We start from the raw sequence: 20,360 nt of genomic DNA, 5'->3' as shown, positions 1-20,360 counted from the left end.
GTGACTTGAACCAAGTTGGCCCATATTTGTGAACCTTCATTTCAGCATCTGTAAAATGAAAGAAGCCACACCCACCTGAGAAGGTTCAAGGAAGGACTGAAGCTCCAGAGCGGACATGTGCTGGTCATCTCCTATCAGTCCCTTGATTTTAAGCTGGGGACTCTCCCGCTCCCAGCCGTGTATCCTGAGTGGGAGACATCATCTCTGCCTCTCGACGCGGTTCCTGATTGGCTTAGGACAGCCAATATGCCTTCCCCGGTCACAGGGGTAGGGCTACTGATGGGCACGGACCTTAGAGCTGATGGGAGGCACAGGAACATAGGCTGGGGGTTTCTGGGAAGGAGAAACTTCTCTCATCCATGTGGACTTGAACAAGGAAAGATGTCACCCCAGGAGCTGCTCACAGCTCCTCCTTGTGAGGAGCCCCTCACAGAAGGTAGGGGAAGAGTCTGCCTGAGAATGGAGCCAGTCCTGCACGCCTCGCCTGAAGCTAGAGAGCTCCCCTGGACTGTTCAGCTAAATGGGCCAGTAGATCTACTTTGTTATTTCAGCCAGGTTGAGGTGAGTTTTCTGTTTCTTACAACATCGTCAAGATGTAGTGGGTTGCAATTGATTGTAGTGGGTTAAACGGTGGTCCAAGATGATACATTCACATCTTAGCCCCTAGAACTCGTGAACGTGACTTATTGGGAAAAAGGGTCTTTGCAGATATTATGAAGTTAAAGATCTCGAGACGAGATCATCCTGGATTTTCCAGGTGCGCCCTAAACCAATGACAGGTGCCCTGATGAGAGACGCAGAGGTGGAGACAGAGACCAGAGTTGTGGCCCCAAAGGCCGAGGCACACCCAGAGCCCCCACGAGCTGGGAGAGGCAAGGAGGAGTCCTCCTTTAGAGCCGTCAGGAAGAACATGGCCCTGCCGACACCTCGATCTTGGACTCTGGCCTCCAGAGCCCCATGAGAGAAGAAATGTCCATTATTTTAAACCACCCAGTCTATGGTTATTTGATACACTGATCAATGTGCATTTACAAATATTAATGTCCTCATCTTTATGTACATTTGACTTCTTTCCGTGACTTTCCCATTCACCTTCCCTAAAAGGGCTGAGGCAGTCCAGCCTCAAGTTCGGCCTCAAGCCAGGCTGCCTTGGTTACATACCAGCTTGGCCACTTCCTAGCTGTGTGACTTTAAGCAAATTACTTACCCTCTCTGTGCCTCAGTTTCCTCCCCTGTAAAATGTTTTTAGTAGGACTCAATGAGTGAGTACATGTCAGTGCTTAGAGTAGTGCCTGGCGCGTAGCAAGCTGTGCACATACGCAGTGGCTGTTATGTATTCTCCCCTGTTCTTGGGTGATTTCCTTTCCTCATCAGAATGCTGCTTCTTCATGGTAATGAGCCCGGTTTTGTTCCTGACTAGATTTTTAAAATTATTATTACTTGTGATTCAGTCACCTCATTATGCTTTGAGGCCATTAAACTGGGGGAAATGTCACTCAAAAAAGTATGAACACACTGAGTCCGGTGGGATCTTCCTAGAGAGCCAAAGTTAATGATTAGGAAAGTCAAAAGTCTACACCATTAGCAAAACAGAAAGACAAAGAGCCTGATTTAACTAATAAGCTGTTCAATACCATGGCTTCTAATTGACTTTCTCTAGGCTTCCTTTTGAAATGCTTATTTCAAAGGGTATAAATAATTTAATTGATTTTCAGAATAATTGACTTGTTTTTGGCAGGTATTTCTGCTTCTTTGCTTTGTGGTGGGAGGAGATCCTGGGAGAAGGAAGGATTACTAGATTTAAGGGCCCCTACGACTATCCTGTTTTCCAAATTTTAAACACAACATTTGTTTTTCAAATAAACATTGTTTTCCTTTCTTCAAAGGATTTGAAAGTAGGCTTTAGCTTAGAAGTCGTGGCACAAGGGCTTTTATGACTGTTTCTAATCAAGACACTGTCAATTTCCAGAAATGATAAACTTACTAGTACAGCTGGACCTCCAGAGCACGCCTTCCGTGTCTCACTAGTAGCTGCAAGTCCCTACCTCCCTGCTCACCCACGGGGCCTGCTCATCTTAAAACTGGACTATGTTCGGGGCACCTGGGTGGCTCGGTTGGTTAAGCATCTGACTCTTGGTTTCGGGTCAGGTAATGATCTCATGTTTCATGAGTTCGAGCCCCACATCCGGCTCCATGCTGATAGTGCTGAATAGGCTTGGGATTCCCTCTCTCTCTCTCTCTCTCTCTCTCTCTCTCTCTCTCTCTCTCTCTTTCTGCCCCTCTCCTGCGCTCTCTCTGTCTCTCTCAACATGAAAAAATAAACTTAGAATTTTTTTGAAAAACTGGACTGTTTTTTTCTTTTCACTGTCCTTCCTTCCTATAAATGGGGAAGGAGAGAGGGACAGATACGTCTGCTTCCCAAGCAGATTCCTTTGCCATATTTGCAAAATCAAAAGCCTTTTGTGGTACACATTAGCATGGCTAGAAACCTTGATTTATGTGACGTCAGATTTCCTAAAAGAGGGAGACCTCTATGTGGCTGTCACCTTCATGAGCAAGACCTTCATGGGCAATTCTTGGAGCAAGTGACTTATTAAGAAAGCTCAGCGGGATGCCTGGGTGGCTCAGTCAGTTAAGTGTCTGATATCAGCTCAGGTCAATCTCATGGTTCGTGGGTTTCAGCCCCGCATTGGGTTCTGTGCTGACAGCTCATAGCCTAGAGCCTGCTTCAGATTCTGTCTCCCTCTCTCTCTGCCCCTCCACCACTTGCACTCTGTCTCTCTCAAAAATAAATAAACGTTGAAAAGAAAAAAAAATGAAAAAAAAAAGCCTGAGAGAATAAAATTATTGCTACCGTTGTATAGAACAACAATGACAACAACAACAACAACAACAACAACAACAACAACAACAACAAGACTAGTACCATCTTATCAATGCCATGTTTGAAAATGAAGACCTAATTCTTTGCACTGTGATTTTATGGCATCTGGAGGCTCTTATTCAGTATGGTAGGTGAATTACTCATTTTGAAAAAGGCACTGGCATGGCTCTGTGCCCTGGGTAAGCTCTGACTTCTCTCCTTGAGCTGGGTGGGCACTGGTGGGTGAGTTTCAAGATACAACAGTGAGAGGCTTTGACATGATACCTGTCCCAATCTTACCAGAAGCCTCAGAGCCAGAGGCCAGCCGTATCTTCACCTGGGCTGAGCAGCAACCAGATGGTGGGTTTGGGGTTCAGGGGTGGAAGTGGGAAAGGCAGGGGGGAAAGAGGAGAATGAAAATGAGGGGTGGGAGGAGGGAGAAAAAAAAACCAAACAGATCAGACATTAGGAAGAAGGAAGCACAGGCCTTTGCCATATGTCAGTGTCGTGTCTCAGTCTGTGCTTTGTGGTTTCGGTGCTGTTAGAGAAGCAGAAGGAGTCCAAGATGGCAAGAGAACATTTTCCTAAAAGAATACCATTCTAAAAAAAGGTTTATGGTGGTAGAGATAAAACTGCTTAAATTGGTTTTCTCACTATTCTTGCTTTTTCTGCAGGCTGAGAATGGTGTCATGGAACAAAGAATAATCACCATTTCTTAAAAGGCTGAGGTCTAAAGTGAACACAGGTATGTACAGATCTGTTACTTTCTACCTGTCCCTGGTCTGTAGACTGTAGACTGCTATAGGTAGATGGAAGGCAGTAAGGATTGTGTTTGGAGAAATCTATTCCTGGTGGCTTTACTGGAAGGGAGTTATTGTTCTTATACACCAAATCCGGAAGTAGTCAGTCCACGGATAGCATTTGGGCTTTCTATCTTCCATTTGACCGTCTTTAGCGTGAGCTTCCCTCCACATGGTCATAAGATGGCTACCAAGCCTCCGAGCGTTGCCTCCAAGTTCCAGGCAGGATGGTTAAGAGCCGAAGGTAAAAGACACACGTCAACTGAGTTTATTTCCTTCCCCAAAGCTTATTATCTCATCGTCCAGAACTGAGTCACGTGGCCTCCCAAGGAACAAGGGGGCTGCTACTCCAAATAAAGTTGGGGTCATTAATAGGGAAAACAGGAAAAAGAATGTGAATAGGCAACTCTCAGTGTCTGTTACACAGGGGTCCTTTACCTAGCTAGGCTCTGTGGGCCTCCAGAGAGCTATGGTGAGTATTCATAGAAACATTTGCACAGATGTGTCTATGTGCATTTTTCTCCAAATTCTCAGCTTTATCTCTCCAAATATTTCCTCTCCTCCATTCTCCTCTGTCTTTTCTTTTTGGACTCCAAGTAGGCATATACTAAACTTTCCCACTTTGGGAGTTTACTCTCTTTGATATTTCTATCTTGTCATCTCTGTGTTATACACTGTACGATAGCCTCAGGTCCAATTCACTAATTTGCTCTTCAAATTATCTATAACCTTGTGCTTAACACATCCACAGTTGTTTTCATGTTCTAAAGTTCTAGATGGGGCTCCTGGCACTCAGTTGGTAAAGCATGTAACTCTTGATTTCAGGGTCATGAGTTCAAGCTTCACTGTTGGGCATGGAGCCTACTTAAGAAGAAAGTTCTAGTTAGTTCTTTTTTTTAAATTGCCTTCCTACTTTTCAACAATCTCTTTCTCGTTTTCATTCTGTCTCTTAAAAAAATTTTTTTTTTAATGTTTATTTTAAGAGAGCAGAGCATGCACATGCATGTCGGGGAGGAGCAGAGAGAGAGGGAGAGAACGTCAAGCAGGCTCCGTGCTGTCAGTGCAGAGCCCAGTGCGGGGCTCGAACTCACTAATGGGAGAGCATGACCTGAGCCAAAAACAAGAGTCAGGCATTTAACTGACTGAGCCACTCAGGCGCCCAAGAGATACATTTTTATTTTTTATTTATTTATTTTTTTAACTTTTTTTTTTTTTTTTTTTTTTGAGACAGAGAGAGACAGAGCATGAATGGGGGAGGGGCAGAGAGAGAGGGAGACACAGAATCCGAAGCAGGCTCCAGGCTCTGAGCCATCAGCCCAGAGCCCGACGCGGGGCTCGAACTCACAGACCGCGAGATCGTGACCCGAGCTGAAGTCGGACGCTCAACCGACTGAGCCACCCAGGCGCCCCCCAAGAGATACATTTTTAAAACATATTTGAGGGGCGCCTGGGTGGCTCAGTCAGTTAAGTATCTGACTTCGGCTCAGGTCGTGTTCTCCCGTTTCATGAGTTCAAGCCCCACATCAGGCTCTGTGCTGTCAGCTGAGAGCCTGGAGCCTGCTTCGGATTCTGTGTCTCCTTCTCTCTGCCCCACCCCCGCTGGCACTCTGTCTCTCTGTCTCTCTGTCTCTCTCAAAAAAAACATTAAAACTTTTTTTAAACATATATTTGAAACTTTAAAAACACCTCTCTCAATAACTCGTGGGTCAAAGTTAATGGATATTTAATTAATGGATATTTAAATTATTTAGCATTGAATAATGAACATGCCTCATGTTAAAACTTGGGAGATGCCATAGAAGCCATACTTCAAGGGAAATTGATGGCCTTAAATGCTTCTATTAGAAGAGAAAAAAGGATAAAAGTCATGAGGTAAACATCCAACCCAATAAACTTAAGGACAGGAGAAAGAAGGTGATGGTAGAGATAAAAGGAGTATCTAAACCATGGATCTGGGTAGAGGCCCAGGTCATCCACCAGAGGTCATTGCTTTTCACCATGTGATGGGGTCTTGGACACCCTGGTTGTAGGCTGCTACCCTTGGGGCTGGGGCCAGGCCATGCTGTCTCCTTGCCAAGAGGCCCAGTTGCTGTCACCCACCAGGTGACACCTTCCCATGCTGCCCCCTGCTTCTTTTCCCACCTGCCTCCAACCCAAAGCCGCCGGCATGAACGCTCCTCATTGGAACCCTGCTTAGTGGTGAGCCATCCGGTTCCTCGTTCTTCTCCCTGCACACCCTGTCCTCTCCTGGCTCTTCCCCAAGGTCACCATGCCTTGGCAGCCAGCCAGGAACTTACTTCTCATTTCCCCACACCTGTCACACCAGTGGTCTGGGGATGCACTTTGCATCCTCCTGCTCCAGCGCCCCCCACCTCCAGTCACATCTTCCTTCCCTTCCTCTCCTGCCTGCTACCTCTGCCCTACGTCAGACCTCATCATACTTGTCCTAATTTTTGCAAGAGCCTCCGCACGGTCTCTCTGCCTTCAGCCTGGCCCTCCCTTTTCATTCTCCCCACAGCAGGTCATTCCCAGAGTAACCTTTGTAGAAGCACAGATCACGCGGCCCCTCTTTACACTGGCTTACATTTCCTGGAGGTCTCCATTAACTCCCCAGGAGTTAGGGACTCTGTCCCTGCTATTCCTCTAACACCCAGAGCAAACCTTGGTCATATTACCTGTTATGTCCCTGGCACATGTATGGACCTTGTGGAGAGGGACCACGTAGGTGTCGCTGTTCGGAGTGTGGTCTGTGAACTAGCCACCGTCAGTATCCCATGGGGGCTCCTTAGAAGTACAGAATCTCAGGCCTCACCCAAATCTACAGAATCTTAATTTGCATTTAATAAGCTCCCAGGTGATTCATTTGTTCCTTAAGATTTGAGAAGCACTAATGACTGATGAGAAGTTTCTGCAAGGGTGGAGGGCAAAAGAATCTGAAGTTCAAGTTGGTCTTTTCATTTCCTTTGTTTTGGTGAGCTCCGGGTGGGGGTGGAAGGGTGGAGGCAGCCTATTGAAATGACCTACACACATCCTAGACTGAATAAAATCAATGCACGCTTTGAGACTTAGATCAGAAAGAGAACTGATTATTCTGGAAACAGCTGACAATTTCAGGTTAATGCTGTGCTGCTGTGAATAAGGCAGACAGATGCCAGGATATGTCAGCAAAAGGACCTGTCATAGCATCAATTAGGAGGAATACTGAACACTCACCCCTTTGTTGGAGCCCAGCATGAAGGGGAGTACAGCGGGAGGGTGAGAAGAAGGGAGACAGCTCTGTCCTGGCAACAGGAAATTGCCTTAGGAAGATTGATTTGCGCATAGTGCAAAGTCATTGTTAGACAGAAAAGACTGTGTGCTGAGCCTTTCCTGCATGTTTCACTCACCCAGGCTGTCCTACCCAATATATTCTTAGCACTCCTCTTGCTCATCCAGCAGTCACAGGAGTGGCACTTAAATAATGGGCCCTGAAGCCTCACTTCCTGAAAGGCTCCAGTAATCTTTTATTGATACAAAATAGATCTCCAGGGCATATCTAAGCTTTCCGACGTGGAGGCTGCTTGGTGGGGTCTGGGGGAGGGCAGGGCTGTAACAATAGCCTTCGGGTAGCCAAGAGAGCCCCTGCTGAGGAGAGCATCACTATTTGTTAAAGATTTGTCTTCAAAAAGGGCACATGGGTGGCCCTTTTTGATTCTTGATCTCAGCTCAGGTCATGATCTCATGGTCCCTGGGATCAAACCCCGAATTGGGCTCCTTGCTGACAGCGCGGAGCCTGCTTGGGATTCTTTCTCCCTCTCTCTCTTTGCCCCTCACATGCTTTGTCTCTCTCTCTCTCTCTCTCTCTTTCAAAAATAAATAAATAAACTTAAAAAAAAAAAAAAAAGATCTACCTCCATATACCGAGCACCGTGCTGGCAAATGGACATACACGACCATACTCGTTCCTCTGTCTGGCCATATCACCCTGGTATTCTCATTCCTACAGCTGAAGGAGCTCAGAGACATTGGCACGTGGGTGGCATCCCACAGCTAACAAATGGCAGAGATGGTATTATAAATGGCAGAGGGTTAAATTGTGACACCTCTCCCCCCCCAACCAAAAAAAGATACGTTGAAGTTCTCACCCCTAATATTTCAGGACGTGAGCTTATTTGGAAATAGGTTCATCGCGGAGGTCATTGGTTAAGGTGATACTGTACTAGGGTGGGTCCTAAATCAAACATGACTGGCGTCCTTATGAGAAGAGACACAGGAGGGAGAAGGCGGGGGTGAGAATGAGGGAAGAGATGGGACGGATGCAGCTGCTGGGCAAGGAGCACAGGACTGCAGGAAAACATGAGAAGCTAGATGTGGCAAGGGAGGGTCCTCCCCTACAGATCTCAGGTGGAGTATGCCACTGTTGACACCTTGATTTTGGACTTCTAGCCTCCACAGCGATGAGGCAATAAAGTTCTCTTGTTTCAAGCCACTGCTGGCACTTTGTGGCAGCCCAGTGCACCTGGGAGCATGGTTTTCCCATTGCCATCACCCCACAGACAGATTCTCAAGGGAGCCATTCGGGGCGCTCAGATCGACAGCATCCACACTCACGTGCCCACTCCAGACCCTTCCCGTGCACGTGTGAGATGGTCATCATGGTGGAGAAGCTCAGCTCTGCTTGGAGGGCTCCTAAGGTGGGGCTGACAGATGAACAGCAGGGGAGCCAGGGGTGCCTGGGTGGCTCAGTCAGTTGGGCGTCCGGCTTTGGCTCCAGTCATGATCTCGCAGTTAGTGAGTTCAAGCCCCGTGTCGGGCTCTGTGCTGACAGCTCAGAGCCTAGAGCCTGCTTCAGATTCTGTGTCTCCCTCTCTCTCTGCCCCTCCCCTTCTCACGCTCCCTCTCTCTCTCTCTCAAAAATAAATAAACATTAAAAGAAAAAAGCAGGAGAGCCAAAATCCTTCCTGGAGAGACCCTGGAAACCCCACCATTTTATAAAGAAAGAAAGCAGGAGAGAGTGTCAGAGTCAGACCCCGGGAGACTGGGATCCTTGCAAATCTTTGCAAGGGATTTTTTGAGGGAGGACTCTCAGGAGAAACCTGTAAGAGGAAGATGCTGAGGAAAGATGTGGTTTCGGGAGATGACTGGCCTCCACCTGACCCTGTGGGAAGCTCAGAGCACAACTTGCCCCACAGAGGTGGTTTCCCCCCGCAAAAAGGCAAGGGATGTTGTAAAGGAATCCTGGCCTCCACCCACCACTGGCTAGGCTGAGGCTGTTTTGTTTTTGCACGGTGTATATTCACGTAATGATGGGAGGAGATGGAGTGGGGTGGAGGGAGGGGGGAAAGAAGGAACTAACTAGAAGTTAATTAAGGTTCCTTCTTGGTGTGACTCTGGAGGAGTAGGGGGCACAGGAGGGAAAGATAGTGTTGACAGAATCCCTCATTGTTTAATGATCAATGTTCCAAGAGCAACACAGCCTTTGACTTCTTCCCCCTCTGAAACTCATTACTTAAATAGAAGTTTGACTAAAATTCAAAATACCTTAAAAAAAAAAAAAAGATTTGGATCAATTAATGAAGCAGGTTTTCTAAATAAGGAGGACCCGGGGGTGCTTGGAGCACATCCGCAGCTCTCTGAAATGATGATGCTCTCTTCCTTCCCCATCCTTATGCCTCAAAAATAAAACCAAACACAGCAAGGCCTTCCTTGGTCCTAACATCAAGGTTAAAGCCCAGGGCCGACGACTTTCCTTTACTGGAAGGCAAGCACAACGATGTGCGGTGGGGGGAGAATGGAAGACAGAGAGGCTTCTGTCCCCAGTGCAGGACAGCCCCTGGGGGAGGCTGATCCTGGGGACTATGCAGAGACCCTACGGAGCTGCTTCAGGGCTGGCCTGGGGCTCTTTGTGCCGCTTCTTCATTTCTTCTCACCTACTTCATCTGCTGCCTCTGTGAGCTGGGGAGACAGCGTGTCTTTTCTCTTCTCACCAGGAATGGGGAATGGAAGTAAGGACAGGGCTGGCCGTGGGCCAACTGGGAGACGCGGGGACAGTCCCCCACTCCTCCCTCTGCTCCCTGCTGGTGCTGGTGCGGGTGCCGCCCGCCCACACATGCCTCCATCTGGAGGCATCTGGAGCCTCCTCTGAGTTCTTCCTTCCTGCTCACCCTGAAGAGCTTCCTGTTCTCCCCACTCCCCCCACCCCATACCTTTGCCTCCAATTATCCAGTTACCTGGTTGGCAACCAGCCAGAACTAGAAGCCATGCTCCTCTCCATGCTCACCTGTCTCCCTCACACTTCCGTTCATACCAAGGTGCACATGGCTGATAGGAGTCTCACTCGCCCTGGGATGGGGGGGAGAGGGTGTCATTCTTTTATATCCATCAGAGTACTGAGCTGACACATGGAGCTCCCCAGGGAAGAACTGTAGACTTGGGAAGTGAGTGGCAGAGATGGGAGTCCCTGGAACCACATGTTGATTACTAATTCATTTCACAGTATTTATTGAGCCAGGGCAGTGGGGGCGGGGGGAGACGTAGAAATAGAGATTTGGCAAAATTTTATGTACGAAATGGATCTCATAGGAGCTCTCCTGTTCTCGATCTACATCATAGACCACTCCTAGTGGGGTATGTCTGTGTGATGTGTGTGTGGTGTGTGTGCGTGAGGCATGTGATGTGGGGTGTGTGTGTGTGATTTGGTGGTGTATGTTGGGGGATGTGTAGTGTTGTGTACAATATGTGGGATGTCTGTGATGTATGTATGATATGCTCAGTGTGTGTGGTGCCGAATGCATATTGTGCTTGTGCGTGCGTGTATGTGTGTGTGTAAAGGAGCACCTTCCATAGCACCCTGGTTGGCATAAAATACTCACCTTTTGTCTATACCCCAAATACTCAGTCTACCTCCATCTCTACCTGCTCAAGCACCATTTGGGGGCACTGGGACAAGTGAGGACACTCAGTCTCTCAGCTGTTATTTATTGAATCTCTACCTCAAATCAAAGATGGCCATTTTGCATTCATTTCTGTGTATGGTGCTAGGTGGGGGTCCAGCTACATTCTTTTGCATGGGGACACCCAGTTTTCCCAGCACCATTTGTTGAAAAGACTGTTATTTCCCCACTGAATCACGTGGCCCTCTTTATTGAAAACATTTGACTTATATACAAAGGTTTATTTCTGGGTTCTCTATCCTATTCCATTGGTCTACATATCTGTCTTTATTCCAGGACCACATTATCTTTAAAAAATTTTTTTAATGTTTTATTTATTTTGGGGACAGAGAGAGAGACACAGCATGAGCAGGGGAGGGGCAGAGAGAGAGGGAGACACAGAATCTGAAGCAGGCTCCAGGCTCTGAGCTGTCAGCACAGAGCCCGACGCGGGGCTTGAACTCACAAACTGTGGGATCATGACCTGATCCAAAGTCAGACCCTTAACCTACTGAGCCACCCAGGCGCCCCTCCAGGACCACATTATCTTGTAGTACGTTTTAAAGTCAGGAAGTGTGAGTCCTCCAGCGTTGTTCTCTTTCAAGATTTTTTGGGTATTTCAGGATCCCTTAAGGTTCCATATGAATTTTAAAATGTATTTTTCAGGACGCCTGGGTGGCTCAGTCGGTTAAGTGCTGACTTTGGTTCAGGTCATGATCTTGCGGTTCGTGGGTTCAAGCCCTCCGTCAACCTCTGTGCTGACAGCTCAGAGCCTGGAGCCTGCTTTCGATCCTATATTTCCCTCTCTGCCCCTCCCACACTCATGCTCGCTCTCTCTTGCTCTCTCAAAACTAAAATAAATATTCAATTTTTTAAATGGGTTTTTCTTTATTTATCTTTTTATTTTTTAATATAATTTATTGTCACATTGTTTTCCATACAACACCCAGTGCTCATCCCAACAAGTGCTCTCCTCAATGCCCATCACCCACTTTCCCCTCTCCCTCACCCCCCATCAACCCTCAGTTTGTTCTCAGTATCCAAGAGTCTCTTATGGTTTGCCTCCCTCCCTCTCTGTTACTTTTTTTTTTCCCCTTCCCCTCCCCCATGGTCTTCTGTTAAGTTTCTCAAGATCCACATATGAGTGAAAACATATGGTATCTGTCTTTTTCTGACTGACTTATTTCACTTAGCATAATACCCTCCAGTTCCATCCACGTTGCTGCAAATGGCCAGATTTCATTCTTCCTCATTGCCAAGTAGTATTCCATTGTATATATAAACCACATCTTCTTTATCCATTTGTCAGTTGATGGACATTTAGGCTCTATCCATAATTTGGCTATTGTTGAAAGTGCTTTTATAAACATTGGGGTACAAGTGCCCCTGTGCATCAACACTCCTGTATCCCTTGGGTAAATTCCTAGCAGTGCTATTGCTGGGTCATAGGGTAGTTCTATTTTTAATTTTTTGAGGAATCTCCACACTGTTTTTCAGAGCAGCCGCATTTAATGGATTTTTCAATTTCTACAAAATAACAGAGATTGCATCGAACCTGTAGATCAATTTGGGTAGCATTGACATCTTAACAATCCAGGAACAAGGAACAGCTTTCCAGTTATTGTCTTCTTTAATATCTGTCAGCAACATTTTGCAGTTCTCATTGTATGAGTTCTTCACCTTCTTGGTTACATTTATTCCTCAGTATTTTATTCTTTATGATGCTATTGTAAATTGAATTGTTGTCTTAATTTCTTTTTAAGATTGTTCGTTATAGAAACACGACCAATTTTTGTGTTGATTTTGTATCCTGCAACTTTGCTAACCATATTAGTTCTAACAGTTTGTTTTTGTGGAAAGGAAAGGTTTTTTAATTTTCCAGTTGATGAGGAAAGCGATGGATCTTAATCAGCAATATAAATCTTCTACCCACCAGAGTCTCGGCAGAAACACGTTGGGTAAATGACTTTCATGGAGAACTGAGCTGAGGGATGTGTGGGATTTCCATTCTCCTGGGTAATCAATATGTTGTCCTTAAGCTTGACCATAAAGGAGGGTCTGTATAGAGGTCCTTGTGTGTAACCACTCTCTGATATTTTTGCTTGCATGTTTATAACGCGTTATTTCATTATGTTGAATGTGTAATACACTCCCAGAGTACAAAATGCAGAAGGTACAAAAGACTGTATAATGAAAAGTCCACTTCTTACCTTTGTCACCCTCTGCCTGGTTCCCCTCCCCAGAGGTCAGCAGCTGCTTCAGGTCCCTTCCAGAAATGATCTAGGGTACATGCGAGCATTTAAGTGTATACACTTTTTTTTTCATTTATAGGCATCATTCTACCCCTTGTTGTGGTGGTTTTTTTTTCATTTCCCAATACATCTTGGTGATTGTTTCATATGAATACCTAAATTGTTCTTCTTTCTTTTTAACAGCTGTGTAGTACTCCATTGGAAGTTTGTACTTCAGTGTGTTTGAGGGACATTGAGGCTGTCTCCACTTTCTGATCTTACAAACAGCCCAAAAAGATTATTAGGATTACTCTGGGATGACATTTTACTGCCACAGTTAACACTGAGGCACATTATGAGAAATGGTTGTTATTGTATCTATTGTCAGGGTACCATTGAGGGCGTCCATTTGTCTCCTGCATCCCAGGGTCATCTTTAGGTGGACGATGGGGGAACTCCTGCCAGGTTTCTGCACCAGGGTTAAGGTGATACTTCTGAGTTCTGCGTTTTTTCCATTGACTGTCAGTCGCCCTTAGCTTTGGCCACTAAGGTTCTCAGAACCAAGTGTACGGGCCTTGTTAGCAACCGCACAAAACTATTTATTGCACACTTATGGATGCTAATCTTACTCCTAGTTTCATTATTTTCCCTCCCTTTATTTCCCTCTCACGGCAGCTCCCAAAGCTATTTGTTTTCTTCCTTGACATTGTGCACATTTTTTGCAAACCATCTCAGGATCTTTATGTAATGAAGTGGGTATAAATAAACATATATAAATACATCCATCATACATAAATAAAATATGAGTTTGAGTCGTGTATCTAGAAGCACACTTGACCTCCCTTCAACCGTCTTATTTGCATGGGACACAGGTCTCCCCTCCCTGAGCCTCTGTAGGTAGGGACCCCAGCCGGCCTGCCCTGTGGCCCGGGAGCCCGCTTTCCACTGACTCCAGGAGATACGCTACTCCATCAAAATGCTTCTAGGCCCTGCTGTCCCAGTCAAAGGCTGAGGAGAAAACCTGACTCTCACACTCTGTACACCTGGGAAGGAGGAGAGAATTCCTGGTGGCTGCACCCTGCCCGGCATCAGAGGCCCCTCTGGCTAGAGGGTCCTGCTGCCGCGGGGCTCCCTCTCCCTCCCTCTTCCCCCAGCAAGCTGCATCCCCTTGTCACTTCATCCCACCCACAAGCATTCTCCTGCTTCAGTGTGAAAAAGCAATTTGCATCCAACCAGCAGGACTAAGTGAGATAGATGGAGGTAGGCTGCTTTCTCATCTCAGAAACCCCTTTCATCTTGCAGGGCCCTCTGTGCAGCCAGGGCGGTTTTGTTCTAATGTGGCCCCTGCAGGCTGAGTGTCAGATTTGTGGTTTATCTGCCTCGGGGAGGCTGGCTGAGTGAACAGCTGGGAATACTGCAGTCTAAGGACGCAACGCTCTGGGACCCTGCCCGAGTGGCCTCTGGGTCCTGCACAGGGCCGCTGTTTTAAGTCAGAGGGAGAGAGGACCAGGTGCGTTTGCAATGCCTGGGGTGGGCTCGGGGCACCTGAGCAGTGCTAGGGGACATGGGATTCAGGACTCAGAGATGCATGTGGGGCGCTGCTCTGTCCCAGGGCTTCTCTGCTTGGGCCTTTTCCAGAGCTGAGTTTGATCTTTGCAATCCTCAGTGTCTTTACCTGCAAAATGGGCATTTAATAGTACTGGGCTCACAGAGTTTTGAGGATGAAGTAATAATGGCTAGTGCTTTAATAGCTCTTATTACATACCAATCATCATTGTTAAGTGCCTTACATAGAAATAACTCCTTTGATGCTTACAACACTCTTTAGTTATTATTATCCCATTTTTCAGAGGAGGAAACTGAGGCTCGGAGAGTTTAAGTACTTTGTCCAAGTTCACACAACTAGTGAGTGACAGACCTGAGATTTGGACCCAAGTAATCTGGCCCCAGAGTCTGTGCCCTTAAGCACTCAGGTTCTAAGACTTGTCTGCAAAGGGGGGGTGCCTGGCACCCGGAAGTCACTCATTCAAACATTGTTCTGGTGTCTGAGCCTCTGAGCCGGTTTCCTGCCTGACCTGGGAGGTGAGATCAACCCAGGTGATCTAGGTGATTCCCTGGCAGCTCCCCCCCCCCCCCCCCCACCACATTCCTTCCCCGGGTTGGCCGCCCTTCTGGCCCTGGTGCGTATCTCCATCAGTGTACTTAGCATCTTGGGCTTGGGCTGAGATTCTCTGTTTATATCTGTCTTCCCTGCTCTTCTGCCAGCAACTCTTTCCTCCCATATCCCAGAACTTAACATAGTTCTTGATAGATAATAGGTGCTTAACGTTTATTTAAGATTGTTTCTTCCAGGGCACCTGGGTGGCTCAGTCAGTTAAGCATCCGACTCTTGGTTTCGGCTCAGGTCATGATCTCATGGTTCGTGGGTTCGAGTTTGGGATTCTCTCTCTTTCTCTCTGCCCCTCCCTGTCTCTCTCTCTTTCTGTCTCTCTCCCTCTCAAAATAAATAAATAAACTTAAAAAAAAAAAAAAGATTGTTTCTTCTTTGTCTTGCACTGGGGCTCTGAGATTTCCCTGGGAGAGCTTACTGCTAGGTGACCTCGCCATCCTGGAGGCCTGAGCCAGAGATGTCCCTTACCTAATCTGTCCTTTTGCTTTGTCTGCTCATATCTCAAGCAGGCTGTGTGGAGGCTTTAAAAATATCTTTTTAATTGTTATTATTTTCCAGCACAAAAGCAAACTATGCCTTTAAAAAAGGAACGTGGGGCGCCTGGGTGGCTCAGTTGGTTAAGCATCTGATTCTTTTTTTTTTTTAATGTTTATTTATTTAGAGAGTGTGAACAAGAGAGAGCAAGTGGGGGAGGGGCAGAGAGAGAGGAAGAGAGAGAATCCCCGGCTCCGTTCTGCCAGCGTGGAGCCCCATGCTGGGTTTGAACTCCCAAACCGTGAGATCGTGACTTGAGCTGAGATCAGTCAGTGCTCAACCAACTGAGCCACCTGGGTGCCCCAGGCATCTGACTCTTGATTTCCTCTCAGTCACGATCTCACCATTCATGAGATCAAGCCCCGCATCAGGCTTTGCACTGACAGCACAGGCTCTGTTGGGATTCTTTCTTTCTCCCTCCCCCTCTGCCCCTCCCCCACTCACATACACTTGCTTTCTCTCAAAATAAATAAATAAACATTTTTAAAAAATAAAAATAGGGGTGCCTGGGTAGCTTAGTTGGTTAAGCACCCAGCTCTCCATCTCAGCTCAGATCACAATCTCATAGTTCATGAGTTCAAGCCCCAAGCCAGGCTCCGCACTGTCAGTGCAGAGCTTGCTTGGGATTCTCTCTCTCCTTCTCTCTCTCTGCCCCTTCCCCGCTCATACTTGCATGCATGTTGTCTCTCTCTCTCAAAATAAACTATAAATAAACAAACAAACAAACAAACAAATAAATAAATAAGGAATGTGAACATTACAGGAATTTTGAAAATGAAAGTCCTCCTTAGTCTGCTAGCGTGATTTCTGGCTCAGCATCACCTGGGAACTTGTCAGAAATGCAGAGTCTCAGGCCGCTCCTACCCTGACCTGCTGAGTCGGATTCTGCATTTAACAGGATCCCACTGACTCAGGCCACCTGAAAATGTGAAGAGCTGGCAGTAACCCTCCTTCTCCCCGACCCCAGCTGAGACAACAAGTGTCACGGGTCTGTGTGCATGAAAGCCTTTTAAAAAGCACGCTCTTCTAACCTCCCAGTAATTATCTGCAATTTTCCATCCTCATCTAAAACCAAAATGCTCGTCAAAGCTGTTCAGCAGGAAGCTAATAAAGACATCATTATCTGGTCTGTCTGCTTTCACTCTTGCCCCCTCTCCAACCCATTCCCTCCAGGGCAGCCATGGTGATCTTTTTAAAACATAAATTAGATCATGTCACTCTTCTGCTGAGAATCCTGCAGCCCTGGGAACCGGGAACACGCCTCGGCCTCCTCTCCTCTAGTCGCCTACCCTCTCCTTCCTGCTTTCAGTCCTGACACATTGACCTCTCTCCTCAGGCCCTGGGTCTTTGGAATCACTTCTCCTGGGCCCAGATCCCCTTCCTTCCTTCCCTGCCTGCCTCCTTCCAGCTTTCAGGTCTCAGCTTAAATGGCACCTCCTCAGAGGTGTGAGAGGACATGGGGAGAGCAGTTCTTGCCTTCCAGTATTCTCTGTGTCTTGGCCCCAGCTGTGCTTAGACTGTCCACTGTAGGAGTGTAACCCCAAGGAGGGCAGGGACTCTCCCTCAAACTTAGCACAGTGCCCGTACACAGTAGGTTAACATCAATAAATAAATAAATTCATGCCTGCTTCCTGGTATCAGGTATGTTAATATCATCTTCCTTCATTTACCGGTTTGTTGAAATTACAAAAATAATAAATGCTAATTATATATGTCTTAAAACTCTGTGGGAAGGAATAAAATGAGAAGCAATATCCTGTTTTTCCTCGATTCCTTCCCACTGCAAAAGGAACCACTGGTAACAGCTTATTTTGTCTCCTTCCCAAACTGCATTGCCATTAAACACACACACGCATGCACATACTCATGCACACGCAAGTAAGATTGTGCTGTCAGTATTGATTCTATTCTGCAACTTGCTTTTCTGGAATGTGGTGGTAAAATACGCAAACAAAATTTACTGTCTTAACCGTTTTTAAGTTTACGGTTCAGTAGTGCTAAGTATATGGACATTGCTGGGCAACTGATCTCAGAACTTTTTCATCTTACAATACTAAAACTGTACACCTATTTTGTTTTTTAAAGATTTTACCTTTAAGTTCTCTCTACATCCCACGTGGGGCTCGAACCCACAACCCCGAGATCAAGAGAACATTCCAGCAACTGAGCCAGCCAGGAGCCCTTGAAGCTGTACGCCTATTAAACAGTTCCCCATTCCCCCCTCCCAGTGTTCTCTGGCAACCATCATTCCACTTTCTATTTGTATGAGTCTGAACAACTTGCTTGAGCAACTTGCTTTTTGAACTTAATGCATCTTCCCATGGGGACTCGTGGGATCTAGCTCATTATTCCCACAGTCACATAGTATTCCACAGTAGCCACGGCTGATATTTAACCCTCTCAGTGATATGAAGATTTCGCTGCTACAGAAATGCTGAGGTGCCAGGGTTAAATCCCAGAACTGCGAGGTCAGAGAGTATGTACTTCCATTTGACTAAATTGCCAAAGAAGTTGTTCCAGCTACCTTCCCACCTACAGAGGAGGAGAGGGTTTCTTTCCGGCTCTTCCCAATGTAAGCCAAGTAAATACTGTCCCATCCCAGGGACAGGAGGCACCGGCTTTGAAAGGAGGGTCAGTGGCTCCCTTCTGTGGTGGTTTCCCTGGGGGAGAAGCCTGGAGGGTGAGCTGGTGGCGAGATGGGAATCCAGCTGCTAGATGTATACACAGGAGGAAGTCTAATTCAAAAGCCATATAATAAGTGGACTTGGGAAGGAGCTCGTTGCCATGGCAACCTGACTCCCCTGCTGCCAAAAGCGGGGTTTTCTTCTTTCTTCTGCACCTGGCAGAGGCTTCTCTCCTCTCAAGATTACTTGAGGAAGAAAGACGGAGTTTGGCATTCTTTTATTGAGGTCAGTGCACATTTTCAGACAGAGACCACCCTGTCACTGACAAAATGTGATTCTCAGATGTCCTCTGGAGGCGAGGAGCTGGCTGAGCCCCATTCACCCAGCGCACGGCTGCACCTGTGTCTCTTGCCTAAAACACTGAGACAATGGACCCCACCGACCTGCACTGTCTTTTCTGATGCTCTTCGGAGGCAGCAGGTGGGCCAGGCTCCCAAGGAGACTGCTCTGTTCCCTTCACAAGAAAAGGTTTTCTAGATCGTGTTTTTTAAGAATGCCAAAGGTCAAGGTCAGGGGAAGCTTGCTTGGTCAGGCTTCTTAAACCAGTCCCTGGTTTAAATCACTCTGCTCTGGGGTGCCAGGGTGGCTCAGTCTGTTAAGCATCCAACTTCACCTCAGGTTATGATCTTTCAGTCTGTGAGTTCGAGCCCCACGCCGGGCTCTGTGCTGACAGCTCAGAGCCTGGAGCCGGCTTCAGATTCTGTGTCTCCCTCTCTGCCCCCTCCTCTCAAAAATAAATACAAACATTAAAAAAAAAAAAAAAATTAAATCACTCTGCTCTGCTTTCTCCAGAGCATTTAGCCTTGAAAATGATGACTGGAACAGAGCAGAATGAAATTATTTTGACCTGTTCCCTGTATCAGGCTCTGAGCTAGGCACACTGTGGACATGCCCTCGTCTAACCCTTCAGCCCTCACTCCATAAGGGGAAGTATTGCCCCCATTGTTCTTTGTTGTTGTGGTTAATGCTTTAGTATCTCCTTTTATTTTATTACTATTTTTTTAATGTTTATCTTATTTTTGAGAGACAGAGCGGGAGTGGGGGAGGGGCAGAGAGAGAAGGAGACACAAAATCCGAAGTAGGCTCCAGGCTCTGAGCTGTCAGCACAGAGCCCGACGACCTGGGACTCAAACTCACGAACTGTGAGGTCATGACCTGAGCCCCCCAGGCGTCCCCATCCCCATTGTTCTAAGAATGAAATCAGAGGCCCCAAAGCTTAAGTTATTTGCCCAAGATCTCACTGCAGATACATGAACCTGGCCCTGCCTGGGTCCCAAGGTCATGTTTCCCACCCCCAACCAGTAGATAATTTGGAGATGACAAAGAGGTCTATGGGGACTTGACCCATGAGCTTCCTGTGCTCCCCTCACCTGACAGTCCCCTCCTCCTTAACCTCCACCTGCCTCTCGAATCAGGCAGTGAGCTATGGTGGGGAAAACATGGGGGCGTGGAGGTTCAGACCCATACTAGCTGTGGATCATGACCTCGTCTGAACCCCCATTTCAAAACAGGAATATGGGAAACCGGTGCTCTGGGTCTTGTGTGTTTTTTATAAGAACACTTAGCGCTGTGGGGAGGATGAAGTGAACCGAGAGGAAGGATCCCATGATGTGACATTTCTGTTAAACAGCCCAGATCTCCACCCAGCCAGTGGCTTGGGAGCCTTTTCTGCTTTCTCTTACACCGCCTCTCTGGTGGGAAGGTGCTTCCCTAGCCTCCAGGGTATATGACAGTATAGATTTATATCCTCGAATTTGATTTTTCTACATCCCGTGCCAGCGGCAACCATCCCTGGAACCATTCCCAGAAGACTCTTGTCCCATTCACACACACAGTTAGTCTCCACGGTCCAGACCCACAAGCAACCCTGTCCCACAAGCCCACCCCTTGCAGCAGGCCTCAGAAATGCCGCCCCACGCGTGCCGTGCTGCCCAGCTTTCGGAGCGCCGCCTGGTGACCGTGGCAAAGGGAGCAGGTACAAAGATTCAAGGAAAAATGGTTCCTGTAACTTCTCTGATGAGCCCCTGCCCCTCTTCGGGGAGGTAGAAAGGAAAGGTAATTTGCCAGTTCATGATGACTCAGTTTCTGGAGGGTAAATGCACAGTCCTTTAAAGTTCCTTTCCTTGGGGCGCCTGGGTGGCGCAGTCGGTTAAGCGTCCGACTTCAG

The sequence above is a fragment of the Prionailurus viverrinus genome, chromosome B4 (assembly GCF_022837055.1).
Source record: "Prionailurus viverrinus isolate Anna chromosome B4, UM_Priviv_1.0, whole genome shotgun sequence".
Classification (NCBI taxonomy): Eukaryota; Metazoa; Chordata; class Mammalia; order Carnivora; family Felidae; genus Prionailurus; species Prionailurus viverrinus.
Note: the sequence above shows the minus strand (reverse complement) of the source record.